We start from the raw sequence: 12,811 nt of genomic DNA, 5'->3' as shown, positions 1-12,811 counted from the left end.
GCAAAACTTTCATACAATCATGAAAACATATCATAGACCTCAACACATTCATAAAATAACTATTTCTACTTCAAATTTGTGGTATCAAAACCACTATTCTGACTAGGCCCAAAATCGGGATGTTAGAACTCTCCCCCTTAGGGATTTTCGTCCCCGAAAATCTTACTGGTAAAAAGGTTTGGATATTGTTTAAGCATGGTTTCCTCGGGTTCCCATGTAGCCTCTTCAACCTCATGTCTTTTCCACAAAAATTTCACACGGGAAATACTTTTATTCCTTAATTGTTTGACTTCCCGAGCCAAAATCTTAACTGTCTCTTTGCCATAAGTCATATTCGGTTGAATCTCAACCTCTATCGGTGAAATCATATGTGAAGGGCCTAATTGGTATCGACGCAGCATAGACACATCGAACACATCGTGAATCTTTTCCAGCTTAGATGGCAAAGCCAATCAATATGCTACTGGCCATTTTCTTTCGATAATCTCATACGGTCCAAAAAAACACGGACTCAACTTGCCCTTCCGGCCAAATCTAAAAACTTTCTTTCATCAAGACACTTTTAGAAATACCTTATCACCAACTGGAAACTCAATCCCTTTCCGTTTCAAATCTGCGTAGGATTTATGTCTATCCGAAGTTGCTTTCAAACAATCAAAAATTGTTTTCACTTTATTTTCGATTTCTCTTACTATATCAACCCCATGAATCTGATTCTCTCTGAGTTCAGTCCAATACAATGGTGTTCGAGACTTACGACCGTACAATGCCTCATAAGGTACCATTTTCAAACTCAACTGAAAACTGTTGTTGTAGGCAAATTCTACCAAAGGTAGATATTTTTCCCAACAACCCTCGAATTCAAGAATACAACACCGGAGCATATCCTCAAGAATCTGAATTACTTGCTCAGACTGACAATCAGTTTGCTGGTGAAAAGCAGTACTAAAGTTTAACTTTATACCTAAAGCTTCTTGCAAATTCTTCCAAAACCACCGAGTGAACCTCGGATCTCTATCCAATATAATCGAAATAGGCACTCCATGTAATCTAACAATTTCACCAATGTACAAATCAGCTAACTCATCAAGTGAGTAATCAGTATGTACCGGAATAAAATGAGCCGACTTTGATAGCCTATCAACCACAACCCAAATGGTATCTTTCTTTTTCAGTGTCAATGGCAAACCCGTCACAAAGTCCATAGTGATTCTATCTCATTTCCACTCAGGAACCATCACAGGCTGAAGTAAACCTGATGGTACTTGGTGTTCAGCCTTTACTTGCTGACAAATTAGACATCTCAAAACAAACTTGGAAATATCTCTCTTCATACCCAGCCACTAATACGATTTCTTCAAGTCATTAAACATTTTTGTACTGCCTGGATGAACAGATAAACATCTACTATATGCCTCGAGCAAAATTTTATAAATAAGCTTGTTATCTTTTGATACACAGGCCCTATCTCGGAACATTTAACATCCATGAGAACTAATCCAAAAATCTAATTCCATACCCGATTCAAATTGGGGTCTTTTGGCTTGCAAATCACTGTCACGTTTCTAAGCTTCGCAAATCTCTTGGAGAAACATCGGTGATAAACCGTAATTTAAACATATTTTTATCTCATGCTTAGCACATTTATTGTGATAGCCCAAAATTGACCCTAGTCGGGAAGTGGTTTCGGGACCACAAAACTGAGTCATAAAAATAATTGATTTCCATATTCTATGCTTATTATGTGTGTACATGAGTATGTGGAAGTTTCATTCTCCAATTTTGCCAATTGCATGAGAAATTATTAAATAGGGATTGATATGAGACATGGTGAAAATATGATAGGCTAATTTAAAATGGTCTATTAATGCATGTTGTGAAAATGATGGGTTTGCATGTCAAATTACCCAAAATTTGAGCTAGTGGTTGGCCATGCTATGGGTGGAAACATGTTGGGAACATGTTGGCCTAGTGAGGTATGTAGGAAAAAAATAAAATAAGGGGCATGGGCATAAAATAATGAAAAGGAGTATGATGAATACAAAAAAAAAATGTGTGTAGTTGTTTTCCCCCCCATTTCCGTGAGCTAAAGAAAAGAAAGGAGAAAATTTTTGTTCATCCTTTCTCATCTTCATTTAGCCGAAACTAGAAAGAAAAAAACAAAGAAAAAAAAATGCTCATCCTTTGGTTCATCCTTGGCCAAAAATTTTAAGGAGGAAGGAAGAAGAAAGGTTGAAGAGGTTCGGCCATGCATGTAGCTAGGCTAAGGTATGTTTGATGATGTTCCATGAGATGCATGCATGTTTTAGTTGTTAGCTTGAGTTCTACCTAGCCCATGGTCTAAATCTTGCTATGTGATGGAAATGACACTCGGCCATGGATGCATCATTCTTGGTTGATGTTTGATGTTGTGGTGATGAGGCATGAGGATGAGTTAAGATTCGGCCTAGGTGGAGTTTGTGTTAATGCCATTGCATGCTAAATATGAAGCTTGTTAATGATGCATGTGATGGTGGCTTGATGATTCTTGAACCTCCTTTTTAGCATTTTTGAGTGAGCACATATGTGCATTGGTTGCTAAATGGAGAAGAATCGGCTAGCAAGTTGTGTGCTAAGGCCGAATATAACTTTTGCATGTTAATGAGCAATGCATGTGTTAAATTGATGGAAAGGGAGAGGATGCTTTACTAGTGTGTATATGTGTTTATTAGCCAAGTTTTGAACTTGAAACAAAAGGGTGTTTAGTCAATACAAGTGACCATACTTGTAGAATGTATTAAGTGTTGAAATCGGCCCCAAAATAGACATGCATATTCGGCCAAGGGGGAAAAATTAGCTAAAATGTTGAGTTTGATTCATGATTCCGTACATATGTGACTTTAATGTCTAATGTATAAATATGGGCTAAGTGCCTTGTGTTCCTCTTTTCGATGCTCAAATGATTAAATCAATTTATTTGTTTAATTAAGCTCAAGAGCAAAGGGGAACTAAATCCGATAAAGGGAAGGAAAAAGTGGTCGAATAGCTATCGGAATCGTTCGACAACACCCGAGGTAAGTTCTTGAGTAAGAGAGCTTAAATAATGATGTGATTAGATCATGTTTTAAGAAAATTAAAATCATGCTCTTTGTGTGGCTATTGAGCCGAATTTGCAAGAATGATAAATGTCTTGTGTTTGAGTTTTGCTAACGAAAATGAAATACGAATGGGCCATGATTTATTGTTAAATGTGCATGGTTATTTGAATGATGTCCGGGCTAAGTCCCGAAGGCTTGTGCTAAGTGACAATATCCGGACTAAGATCCGAAGGCATTTGTGCGAGATACTAATTCCGGGCTAAGCCCGAAGGCATTTGTCCGAGATACTAATTCCGGGCTAAGTCCGAAGGCATTTGTATGAGATACTAATTCCGGGCTAAGCCCGAAGGCATTTGTGCGAGTTACTAAATCCGGGTTAAGTCCCGAAGGCATTTGTGCGAATTACTATAACCGGGCTATGTCCCGAAGGCATTTGAACGAGGAGCTATATCCGGTTAAATTCCGAAGGTACGTGATTTGGGAATGAATGAACTTGCTGTAAAATTCCAGTTAATACTCTCGAAACATCCCAACATTGAGGTATGTTTTGTATGTGCTTGAATTTAGTTGAGCCCTTACAAATAAGTATTCGCTCAGTTGATAAACGAGCTACCGGCCTTTGGCTGAGTTGATCTTTTGTGTATGTACATAAGGGTTGATAATGTGAAGCAAGTACGATATCGTAAATTTGTGCATATGAAATTATCCGTTTAGCTATATGAATGCTATACTTTTGTTGTGCTGGAATTCCTTGCTCAAAACTTACTAAGCATAAATTGCTTACTCCGTTTCATTGCTCCTCTGTTTTATAGATTTGGTTCTCCAGGTATCGGACTCGGGATCTTGAAGTCAAAGTCGCCCACACTATCAAAGCCCCCCCCTTTTGGTACAATTTTGGTTGAACTTCGAAATGGCATGTATAGGACTACCCGTTTGTTGTGGGTCGTGGACCCTTTGGACTTGTATAAATTTTGGATAGCCATGCGAAAATGGCTTATATGTGTTTGAGTATAATGTTATAATCATTTGGTGTGGATATGCTTGACAAGGATTGGCCACGGGGATGGTTAATCACTTTCATAAATTGTGCTATTTATGCAAAAAGGGCTAGTTGAATCATGGAAACCATGAAATAGGTAAAGTCTACCTTAAAGGCAGATGCTGACAGCAGCAGTGATGTAGATTTGGAAAATCACTAAAAATAGTAGGAATGGAATTAAATAGTGAATAAATTATGTAAACAAACCTTGATGAATCTACTTTCATAGAAAAGTAACGAAACAATCATACGGACAGTATGTTAAGAGATATTCAGGTTCTCGTGAGACAGGGCCAGAACGGTTTCTGGATTCCCTGTTCCGACTTTGGAAATTCATTATAAATTAACCAGAGATAATTAGGAGTCATACCATATATGTATAGATTCCTATATGAGTCTAGTTTCTATAGAAACAAACGGTATCAGTATTGGAGCCTTGTACAAGGAGATATCCAAGTCGTAATGCGCAAAGGTCAGGGTAGTCGATCCCTGTAACATGGGAGATTTTGACTAATAAACTGTACTAATTGGCCCGACCAAAAATTCTAGAAAAAAATATGTAGATGGGCATATGAGTCTAGTTTCAGGGAAAATTTACGGAACTGGATTCTGAGTTGTGAAACTCAAGATATGATTTTTAAAGCGACTAGTATGCAGATTGGCAGTGTCTGGGAAATTTTTTTATAAGGGGCTTAAAGTCTGTTAACACCTCGTGTTCGACTCCGGTGTCGGTCTCGGGTTCGGGGTGTTACATTTATGGATGATTTCTCCTTAGATTTGGTGAATTTGATGCTCCTAATCCTTTAGTTTAATATTTTATACTTAGGTGAGCATAGGAGAGAAAAAGAGCGAGAAACGGGCCAAAAACGGAGAAAATGGGCCAACATGAGAAAATTAACATGGCCTGGACTTCCTCACATGGGTAGACCACATGCCCGTGCCTATTTAACAGCCTTGACCACGGTCTGAAGCAATCGTACACGGGCGTGTCCCTGTCGAGCCCAAGTATAGTCCTATTCGGAAAGGACCACTTTTTATGGCTCTTAGGCATTCTAAAGCCTATTTAAACACCTGATGAGGCACTTAGAAGAAAAAAAACGAAGTAGGAAGCAAGGAATTACTCAAGGAAAGTTGATTGATCCATCTTAGAAGTCGGATTCATCCTCAAGACTGAAGATCTCCCTTCAATTTCTTTCAGAAGTTTTGGGTTTTCTTTATGTTTTGTTATCTTTATCCTTTTGAGATGTTTTCTTTCATAATTATGAACCGAACCCCCTAAATACCTAAGGGGAATGAAACCTAAGATGGATCTTGTTATTATCTAAATTGTATGATAAATATTTGACTTGTTCTTAATTATGTGTTCTTAATTCTTATTTTAATATTCCAGGATATTGATTCAAGTTAATGCGCTTATTCAGAGGAGCAAAAGTCCCTATGTAAGAGTAAATTTGTCGTAATTAAGGTAGAGTTGATTGCACGCCTAGAGATAAGGTGACAAGATTTTTTCGGATTAGGGTGAAACCTAATAAGGGAGTCCATAGATCGAGTTAATGCAACACTAAGGTGTTAATTAGAAAGAGATTTCAATTAATCAACTTAGGGTTAGACGTTATTAGTCCTGAGAGAGATAATAATATAACTTAGGGATTTCTATGGATCAAGTTAAATGAATAAATCGTCTGATTTAGAGTCAAATAACAAGTGAAGTTTGGGTGGATTTTTCCTTGGGTAATGTCTTAATCAATCGAGTTTCCCCAAAAGCTTTTCCCCAATTTTCTCTCTGTGCACCCTTAGTTTAGTTAATTAGTTTAGATAAACAAATCCCTTAATTTTTAGGCTAGATAATAAAAAGAATGTAATTACTAGTACTCTTTGTTCCTTTGGGTTCGACAATTCGGTCTTGCTAAAGCTATACTACTGTTCGATAGGTACACTTGTCTTTATCGTGATAATAGTTAGTTTCAATAAAGATTAATTATAATTTTTTAAAACCTGTCGCGAATATCACGTATCAAGTTTTTGGCGCCGTTGCTGGGGAACTAAGATATTAGGAACACTCGATTTTTATTACTTTAGCCATTTTACTTTATTTGCAATTTAAATTTTTATTTTCTTTTCTAATTTTCTCTTTTATTCGCCTGTGGTAGGTTTTTTTTTATAATATATGGCTAGAAGAAACTCGTCGGGACCATTACTTTTTGATAGTGAGATCGATAGCACAACTCGTAGAAACTGAAGAGAAATAAGGTGAAGCTTAAGATACACAGAGGGAGATCAAGAGGACGATATTCAAACCACAACCGAGGAAATGGCTAAAAATCAAGAAAATTCACTACCTCCTTCGATTGCCGTTGATCCAGTAAATCAGAATCATGTTGCACGCACTATGTATGATTATGCTAAACCGAATTTAACAGGAACTGAGTCAAGTATGGTTAGGCCTGCTATTGCTGCAAATAATTTAGAAATGAAACCTATCATGATTCAAATGATATAACAATTTGTTCAGTTTGATGGTTTGTAGGATGAGGATCCAAACAATCACTTGGCGAATTTTCTGGAGTTTTGCGACACATTTAAAATCAATGGCATTTCTGACGACGCCATATCTTTGGTTATTTCCCTTTTCATTGAGGAACAAAGCTAAACAGTGGTTGAACTCATTACCACAAGGGTCAATCACTACTTGGGAACAAATGACCGAAAAATTTTTACTAAAATATTTTTCGCCAGATAAAATGGCTAAATTAAGGAATGATATCTCTTCTTTTGTGCAGATTGATCTAGAAACACTCTAAGATGCATGAGAGAGATACAAGGATCTGTTGAGAAGATGCCCTCACCATGGGTTACCACTCTGGCTACAAGTTCAAACTTTTCACAATGGCCTGAATCCTTCGACTAGACAGATGGTTGATGTAGCCGCTAGTGGGACTATCAATAATAAGACACCTAAGGATGCTTATGGATTTATAGAAAAGATGTCACTAAATAATTATCAGTGGCAAGTCATGAGGACAAAGCTAACGAAAGCAACTGGCATTTTTAACGTCGATTTGGTTACCATGCACTCTAATCAGGTAGAACTTTTGAATAAAAAATTTGACGGTTTCTTTGGATCTTCACAAGTTCACCCAGTAATGCAATGCGATGCAAGTGAAGGAGGAACGAGCAGTTCAGAGTACCCACCTTATGCCACAACATGGAAAACGAGCAATTAAATTATACGGGTAATAATCCTCAACCTCAAAATAATCCCTATAGCAACACTTACAATGCAGGATGGAGGAACCACCCAAATTTCTCATGGGGAGACCAAAGGAATCAGAGACCACCACCACCTCCAGGCTTCCAACAACCACCTTACCAACAAGAGAAAAAGCCGAACCTTGAGGAGATGCTAACAAAATTCATCTCGTTGTCAAAAACTCATTTTCAGAATACTGAGACAGCACTTAAGAATCAACAAGTGTCGATCCAAGGGCTCGAAACTCAAATAGGCTAGCTCGCTAAATTGATATATGAACGACAACAAGATAGCCTACCGAGTAATACTTAATCTAACCCAAGAGAGCAGCTCAATGCGATTACCATTCAACATGAGGAAGGGTTAGTTGCACTTGAACCAGAACCGAGGCAAGAAATTGTGGTAAGTAAAGGTAAAGGTGAGGTGGAACACAATGACCAGAAACAGGAAAGTAAAGAGTAAAAACCACATGTACCATACCCCAATGCGACAAGGAAAGACCGCACAGATGAACAATTTGGTAAATTCCTTAAACTATTAAAGAAATTACACATTAACTTACGATTTATTGAAGCTCTTTCGCAGATGCCAAACGCAGTCACATTCTTAAAGGAGCTTTTAGCAAAGAAATGGAAGTTGGATGAAGTATCGCATGTGGATTTAAATGCAGTTTACTTAGCCATTCTACAGAACAAGCTAGCCAACAAATTGAAAGATCCAGGGAGTTTTACGATTCCTTGTTTAATTGGTAGCTTAAATGTTAAAAATGCTTTGGATGATTTAGGGGCTAGTATCAAGGTCATGCCTTACAAAATGTTTAAGCAACTAGGTCTTGGGAAACCCAAACAAACTAGGATGAGCATTCAATTAGCAGATAAAATAATCAGATTTCCTAGGGGTATTATTGAAGATGTACTCATTAAAATTGACAAATTTATATTCCCAGTTGATTTCGTTGTTCTAGACATAAAAGAGGATAGTAACGTGCCTTTAATTTTAGGGAGGCCCTTTTTAGTTGTAACGCCCAAAAAATCTCTAAACCCAAAAATCTCGAAATCCCAAACTTTTTTTGTTTTCGATTTTGATAAAAATTGTGTTTTTTGTTCCTAGCCATGTGATAATTATAGTAGGTCTTAATTAAGGTTTGAGTTTGAACCTAGGAATAAATAAAATTATAGTTTAATTATTAAATGAATCAGGGTTGGCAAGTAGTTGGGCTTTTAAATAAAGATAAGGGAAAATAGCATCAAAAAGCCTTGTGGAAAAGTGGCTAAGTGACGCCACTTAGAGTGTAGGGTGGTGGCGTTAATAGCTAGCAAGGGGATCCAAGGTTCGAATCCTAGCTTAGTATTTTTAGAAGTTTAATTTTGGCCTTCTAGAAGGATGGAAGTGGCATGAAGATGGACTCCAAGGGGAGTGTTCAGAAGAGAAAATTAAGGAAAAAATCAAGGGGTTATCAGGGAGAAAAATGAGGAGATGAGAAGGGAGAAGTGATGGAGCCGAATTGGGAATTAGGCATGGAAAATCAGCTATAAGGGCTATAAATAGGGGCCGAATACAGGGTTGCCAGGCAACTGCCAAAATTTTTCTTCACCTTGTTGCCAGAAACCCCTTTCTCCAAAAGTCAAAAACCCTTTTCTTTTCAAGATCTAAAAAGCTAAAACCCTTTTGTTTTTCTTTCTTTTCTTCCTGTCGATTTCTATTCTTCTCTACACAATTTTCTTTGCTTCACTTAGCCAATTTCTTCTTTTACTCTTCTTCTTTAATCTGTACCAAATAAACCTTATTCACCATACTAAGTTTGAAAAGATGAAAAGCCAAATCTCCCAAGGGTTGGATACTCTTTGACCGAATCTAGTGTAAGTGTTACTCTTCCAATCGGGTTTCTTTGCTAAGTATCGAATAATGTCCCTCACTTCTTTCTAATAGACTTTTGTAAGGAATTAGTGTCAGATCTCGATTTTGGATTCCTGCCGATTTGCTCTTCAGATATGAGAAAGACGCGTGTTTAGTGATCAAAGGAAAAGCTAGTAAAGGCTTGGCGTTCAGGTAAGGTTAAGGTGAGATTTCAGCTTTTGGTACAATATTCAATAAGTATGTAAGATTAATATTTGAGTGATATCGATTGTAGGTTTGGCCTAAGGAGATTGCATCACGCTTGCTTACCAGGTGTGTACATACACTGCACACACATTATGTATCGGCAAAAGCCAAAATGCCGAAAAGCCAAAACGCCGAAAAGCTGAAAGTTTTGCTACTGTAGTCTTGCGAGTGCACGGACACTTGTAAGAGGGAGACCTATAGGTTTTCTGAGGCCCACAGGCGATTCCGTGGACTTGGTTGTGATTTGGCCATATGGGCCAGAATGGGCTAAATGGGCCCGATAGGCTGTTGGGCTCATAATAGGCAAAAACTGAATGTTGATGCTATGTGATAAGAACTTGTATGTGAGCATGAATATGAATGTGACTGGGCCTAACAGGCCATATAAATGTGATTTGGGCCTAATGGGCCATATACAGGTGATTTGGGCCTAATGGGCCATATGAATACGATTGGGCTTAATGGGCTAGATACAGGTATGTGAAATTGTTTGGGCTTTGTAAGGAGTTTTAGGCCTAGTATATGATATCCACATAATACTTAATTAATATATTGCGTCCATGGACAAGTCAAAGGGTTAAGGTGTGGCAACGGGTATATGCATGTCTAGGATTGGATCTAAGGAGAGCTTGGTACTTAAGCAGTCTTAATGACTCACCTCCTCTTCTCTGGAATCCTACCTGGTGCATAGTGTTCATTCATCTTAGCTCAAAGGACTCGTTAACGGGCCAAGGTAAGTGAAAACCGTAATTAAGGGAAAATTACTGAAATGCCCCTAAGGGCAAAAATGACTAAAATACCCCTAGGTGTAGAATGTAAGTTTTATTGATGTGACATGCATACATATGATATTCTGCTTAGGTTGCATATGGGTGGGAATTATGGAACGGAGGAACTGTATTAGGGTCGCATGGTTGCTTGACAATCGTGGATCCACCGACGGCTTTTAAAGCCTAATATGTAAATAAAGGTAGTTCCGCAATCGGGCTACCATGGTGTGTGGATTGGGTGGGTTGATATTTATCTCCTTACATAGTGTGACGGGGCACGGAGATGGTGTGTAGTGGATGGATAATTTGGATGAGATTGCATTGCATGATTGATGAATGATGTTTTTTTTGAATGCTTGTTTTCCGTTGAGGGTTGTACACACTGAGTTTGCGAAAACTCACCCCCCTCTTTTATTTTATTTTCAGGTGATGCTCAGTACAAGGTTCGATGTTTTGGAGGGACTATGGGTGGCCAGCTAGCAAGACAACTTGGACTTGTTTCTCTTTTAAAAGCATATAAGTTCTTTATTTTATTAAGTATATTTTTTTCGGATAGGAATGTAATAAGTCTTCCTTATTATTATTTGGATTATTATTATTTTCATTGTAATTACGAGAAGTTAAACATGGGATTCCTAAATTATAGTATGTTTTCTACGTTTCCGCAACTTAATTTTTAAATGATAAAATTTTCTTAAATCAAATGTTTTAAACAAAACTTTCGCAACTGAAAGTTGTGTTTATTTTTAAGTTAATTAAGGTTTCTTTTGTTTAAGAAGGGTTTTCAATGAAAACATAGTTTTCGCTAAAACGCTTCAATGTGACACGCCAGATTCGGCCATAACGTCTGGGCTGGGTTTAGAGTGTTACATTTAGTGGTATCAGAGCCCAAGTTGCAAAACTTGAGCTGTGAATTGGGCCTTATTACTTGGTTTTTTTTGTCTTAAAAAAATATTTTGAATCACAATGTTTTGGAAAAAGGGAAGTCTTGCTGAGCGGCACACCGAGTCTCCGATGTCGAACCAAGTAAGTACTTTTATTTATTTAAGTTTATTTAAATTGTTATATAGTAGATAGTTAGGGGGCTACTTTAGATGTTTGTTAGGATGGAACTAAAGCCCGTAGGATCTGGAACCTATAGAGGATTTTCAAAAACGATCTTCTCTTTAAATATTTTCATAAAACATCGATGTAAGTATTAAACTAACTAAAAATTCATAAAATTTTAATCCAGATAATACACGAATCAATGATGAGTGCTAGATGAGGTGCAAGGGGCTGTGGCCGAGGCCGCGGAAGTGTTAGGGCTGAATCGTCGGCATCGGGCCATATGCCCAATGTTGGAGTAGAAGAGGCTCTGGCCTCACCTGTGGTTGGGAATGGACAGTATGATCGGGCCACGGGAGAAGATGTATTGTCCCAGGTAATGCTGAGGATTTTGGAAAGGGTCGCTGGGCCCAATAATGGCAACGAAAATCGGTGGTCCATTTCAGAATGACTTTGATCGAACGGGGCTGAGATCTTTAAGGGCGTGGCTGGCGTGGCTCCTAATGTGGCGGAATATTGGTTGGAGGCCACTGAAAGGATAATGGAGGATTTGGACTGCTCACCAGAACAAAAGCTGAAAGGAGCTGTGTCACTATTAAGGGAAGAAGACTGCCAGTGGTGGTTGATAGTGAAAGAGGACACCCAACCAGAATAGGTCACTTGGGAGTTCTTCAAAGCTGCTTTCCAAGGGAAATATGTGGGAACAAGCTATGTGGGTGCTAGAAGGAAGAAGTTCCTGAACCTGAACCAAGGAAACAAATCGGTGGCGGAGTATGAGGCGGAGTTTCTACGCCTTAGTAGGTATGCAAGAGTAATGGTGGCAACAGAGTATGAGCGTTGCGTTAGGTTTGAGGATGGACTTAGAGATAGTCTCAGGGTACTAATAGCTCCACAAAGGGAGTGAGTTTTCTTGGAGTTGGTGGAGAAGGGAAAGATAGCGGACGAGGTAAAGCACACTGAGTGCTTAAACCGAGAAAAAGAAAGGGTAAGAGTAAAAGGGAGGCTGAGACTCCTGGTGTTGGATAGATGCCTAGGGCTAGGGCCAGAGTTAATAGGCCAGATAGAGCATGGCCCCCTACTGTTAATCCAGGGGTGCCATTTTGTGTTGATTGTGGGAAAGGCCATGTAGGCGAGTATTGGAAGAGGAAGGAAGCTTGTCTAGCTTGTGGATCTATGGAGCATAGGATTAGGAATTGCCCTAGAATGTCAGCTCAGGTGCCAGTCATGGACTGAGGTGGTGTACAGCCACAAAGGGCTGGTCAGCTACTGCCGAGAGGTCGTGATCAGGCCAGGGGTGGAAACGGTTTGGGTCGTGGAGCACCAGGTAGAGGTGTTGGTCATGCTGAAGCGAGGCAGCCAGCTTTGGTCTATGCAACACATCGTCAAGAGGATGGAAATACTCTAGAGGCGAATAATGGTACGTACTTACCCATAGTGTGCTATTTACCTAAGATGGAATTAGAGTGTGCAGCGGAAGTGTGGTCTGGTAGTCTGTGTTAGTAGTTGGAAATTTTGAGGATGAAAA

The 12,811-nt window shown here is 38.8% G+C and overlaps 1 non-coding gene across 1 annotated transcript; it reads right to left on the bottom strand.

The window, feature by feature from the left end:
* Nucleotides 1-6,863: 6,863 nt before the first annotated feature.
* LOC121210375 (small nucleolar RNA R71) lies at nt 6,864-6,970 on the bottom strand. Its single transcript, XR_005905488.1, has one exon. It is a non-coding gene; the product is annotated as a small nucleolar RNA R71 (small nucleolar RNA).
* Nucleotides 6,971-12,811: the final 5,841 nt, after the last annotated feature.

Source organism: Gossypium hirsutum, chromosome A11 (assembly GCF_007990345.1).
Source record: "Gossypium hirsutum isolate 1008001.06 chromosome A11, Gossypium_hirsutum_v2.1, whole genome shotgun sequence".
NCBI classification, from domain to species: Eukaryota; Viridiplantae; Streptophyta; class Magnoliopsida; order Malvales; family Malvaceae; genus Gossypium; species Gossypium hirsutum.
The sequence above is the reverse complement of the archived record's forward strand: the minus strand, read 5'-3'. Positions and strand labels throughout refer to the sequence as shown.